The sequence below is a fragment of the Crocodylus siamensis genome, chromosome 3 (assembly GCF_052110815.1).
Source record: "Crocodylus siamensis isolate JL-2025a chromosome 3, ASM5211081v1, whole genome shotgun sequence".
In the NCBI taxonomy this organism is placed as follows: domain Eukaryota; kingdom Metazoa; phylum Chordata; order Crocodylia; family Crocodylidae; genus Crocodylus; species Crocodylus siamensis.
This window is the reverse complement of record NC_143397.1, coordinates 109,948,331-109,951,979: the sequence shown is the minus strand read 5'-3', so window position 1 is coordinate 109,951,979 and position 3,649 is coordinate 109,948,331. Positions and strand designations below refer to the sequence as shown.

General features: G+C 47.7%; 1 non-coding gene across 1 annotated transcript; it reads left to right on the top strand.

The window, feature by feature from the left end:
* The first annotated feature begins 2,997 nt into the window (after positions 1–2,997).
* On the top strand, positions 2,998–3,069 carry TRNAA-CGC (transfer RNA alanine (anticodon CGC)). Its single transcript has one exon. It is a non-coding gene; the product is annotated as a tRNA-Ala (tRNA).
* The last annotated feature ends 580 nt before the right edge of the window (positions 3,070–3,649 follow it).

Sequence of the window (3,649 nt, the reverse complement as noted above, 5' to 3'; positions counted from 1 at the left end):
TTGCCATGCTCCCCCTCCCTCTCTCCAGCTGCCAAGTGGCTAAGAGGCAAAAAGTGGCATTAATTGTCTCAGACACTCCATGGTGGGGGGAAGGAGGGCTTACAGGAAAAAGAATGAGATTAAAGGTGTTGCTGCACCATAAACTTCCACCCCAATTTAGGTAGGTCCCTATCAATAGTATATTCCCAGGCATACTTTTTTTCCCTACTGAAACCTGGAATTTCTATCCACAGAGATTCTATGGTACCTCTCTTGTCAGCTGAAAAATCTACCATATTTGATTCAATGCAGTTTTTGATGTAGCGCCACTCCTGCACCAGTATGAACTATATAATTCCTTTATATTTTCTATCCTTATATTACAGTATCCCATTTGGTGGGGTTCTCCCCCTATCCCCCCTCATTCTTCCATGTTTCTGAGACACCTATTATGTCAATATTTTTATTTGCTGCTAAGTGTTCAAATTCCCATATCCTGGATCTTAGACTTAAGGCATTAGTATACAAACATTTATACTTTTTCTTGTTGCCTGGTTGGCCATTTGTGTGTGATCTTTTATTCAGGAAATCTATTGTTCATGCTGATCTTCTTTGTGTTTCACCTGAGTACTCCCTCCCTGTTTCTTATCCCTATTGTTTATGGTTTCACCCTCATAGAGTACGTCAGCTTGAACTGCATACTGTTCCACTTCTGTTGGCTTTCCCCCAGTTTTAATTTAAAAGCTGCTCTACCACCTTTTCAATGTTATGTGCCAGCAATTTGGTACCATTTTGGTTCAAGTGGAGACCATCCCTCCTGTACAGGTTCCCCCTGTTCCAAAAGTTCCTTCAGTTCCTAATAGACCTAAAACCCTTCTTCCCTACACTATCTTCTCAGCCACAAATTGAGACTCTGGAACTCTTCCTATTTGGCCCTGCACATGGCACTGGAAGCATTTCAGACTGATGCTTAAAGCAGTTCATTTCTCTGGAGGCCACCAAAATCACAGACACACACTCATTAGATGGCACAAAAGGTGTATTTGCAAATAGGGTCAGAGCAGAGTCAAAAACTCAGATTACTCTGAACCCACCAAGGAATTTTGCAGGCTGTATTTATCTTTTTCCTCCTGGGCATGTGTGCAGAAACAGGAACTCTTACAGCTCACTTCCGTTTCATACAAGCATACATGTGGTTACGTCACTACATACATCGCATGTATAGTATAATTAACTACTTAAGTATGCAGGGCGGAGAGGTAAATATGCATCAGCTAATTAAGCATGCTCAGAGACTACTATAGGTCACCAAGAGTTCAACCCCCCCCTTTCAAGGACACAGTCAGTTGAATTCCAGCTTCTGTAATGTGTATGAGAAAGGCTAGGGAGAAGCTGGGGGAGAGTCTGCGATTTAGTATAAGAAAAGCTGTGGCAAGGCTAGGAAAGGAACAAAGTCCTTGGCAGTGTTTCTTTCTTATCGGGTGCAAGATGCAAGCTGTGCATTTCTAACAATACTCCATTTCTAACAAGACAATGCTACTGTGGATGTCCTAGACTTCAACCTCCTACCTGGCAGCCCAAATTTAGCTTCCAGGATCTCTCTGCTGCACTTCCCCCTTAGTACTCATGACCACCAGCTCCTCCCACGCACTCCCTAGCAGCCTATCTACATGTCTTATGAGATCCACAACCTCTGCACCCGGCAAGCAAGTTACCAGGTAGTCCTCCCAAACACCACAAAACCAGCTCTCTATGTACCTAATAAGCAAATTGTGCATTACCACCACCTCCCTTCTCCTTATCTGAAGGTTCCCCCTCCTTTAGAGGAGTATCTTCAGTGCAAGAGGAAACAATTATCAAGTTTTGGCAAGATGTTGAGGGCTGCCTGGGTCGCCCTTCCCCTTGACAGGTGCCCTACTCCCTGGTCATCATCTTGGAACTGGAAGTCCCACTCCTTAGCCCCTGACCTTTGCTACCAAAAGTCCCTCCCCTTGCCCCCTGAGGTTCTTTTCAGCAAGGGTTTTTGCCATCTCAGAACCCCAGGGTGTTGAGAGAGCTAGCAGGGGTTATTGTAGGGCCCTTGGCATGGCTTTACGAGCATTTATGGTGCTCAGGCCAGGTGCTGGATGATTGGAAGATCGCCAACGTGGTCCCCATCTTTAAAAAAGGGAGGAGGGAGAACCCGGGCAACTATAGGCCCGTCAGTCTTACCTCAATCCTAGGGAAACTCTTTGAGAAGATCATCATGGAGCACATCTGTGATGGGCCGGCCTCAGAGATGATGCTCAAGGGCAACCAGCATGGTTTCATTAGGGGCAGGTCATGTCAGAACAACTTGATTGCCTTTTATGATCAGGTCACAAAAGCCTTGGATGTAGGTGTTGCCATGCATGTAGTCTTTCTGGACTTCAGCAAGGCCTTTGACACTGTCTCCCACCCCATCCTCATTAAAAAATTGGGTGACATTGATGCCTACACAGTCAGATGGATTGCAGATTGGCTGAAGGGTCATACTCAGAGGGTGGTGGTGGACGGGTCATATTCGACCTGGGGAGAAGTGGGCAGCGGAGTCCCCCAGGGCTCGGTCCTTGGGCCAGCGCTGTTCAATTTCTTTATCAGAGATTTGGATGACAGGATGAAAAGCACCCTGTTTAAATTCACTGATGATACCAAAATTTGGAGTGAAGTGAGTACGCTAGTAGGGAAGGAAAGACTGCAGCAAGACTTGGATAGGTTACAGGGTTGGGCTAGCAAAAACAGGATGCGCTTCAATACTGACAAGTACAGGGTGCTGCACTTGGGCAGTAGTAACCAGCAGCACACTTATAAGATGGGAAACTCCCTTCTTGAGAGCACAGAGGCAGAAAGGGATCTTGGAGTCATTTATGTACTCCAAGATGAACATGGGCCGACAATGCGAGGTCACGGTTGACAGGGCTAACTGGACCTTGTCGTGCAGCCACAGGTGCATCTCTAGCAGGGACAAGGAGGTGATCCTCCCCTTCTGTGCATCACAAGGGGGATGTAGCTCAGTGGTAGAGTGTGTGCTTCGCATGTATGAGGTCCTGGGTTCAATCCCCAGCATCTCCATTTTTGAGATATGCATAGCGGAGACCAACTGGAGGCTACAGGAATGGTGCTTCGAGGCGGGCTTTGGCTTCCTCAGCCATGACTGGCACATCGTGATGAGAGACATGCTGGGATGGCATGGGCTCCACCTTTCCCCTAAAGGTAAGCTTGTGTTCTCTTCCAGGTTGGTGAACCTCCTTCGGTGGGCATTAAACTAGGCTCGTCGGGGGAGGGGGAAGATGAGGGCAGAGGAGACAATGAACTACCAGGCCCAGCAACAGCCAGCGAGCCCAGACCAATGGTCAAAAGGGAGAAACAGGTAAGTGATGGGGGATGGGGCATTGCTGAGACTAGGGGGTCAGTGGGCACAACCGTTGGAGGCCTCAAATGCCTCTACACGAATGCTCGAAGTATGGGGAAGAAGCAGGAGGAACTCGCCCTCCTCCTAGCTGTCACCAGCCCTGACATAGTGGGGATCACAGAAACGTGGTGGGACTCATCGCATGACTGGGCGGTGAGTGTCAAGGGCTATAGGCTATACAGGAGGGACAGGATAGGAAGGAAAGGTGGAGGAGTAGCACTCTACATCAAGGAGGAATAT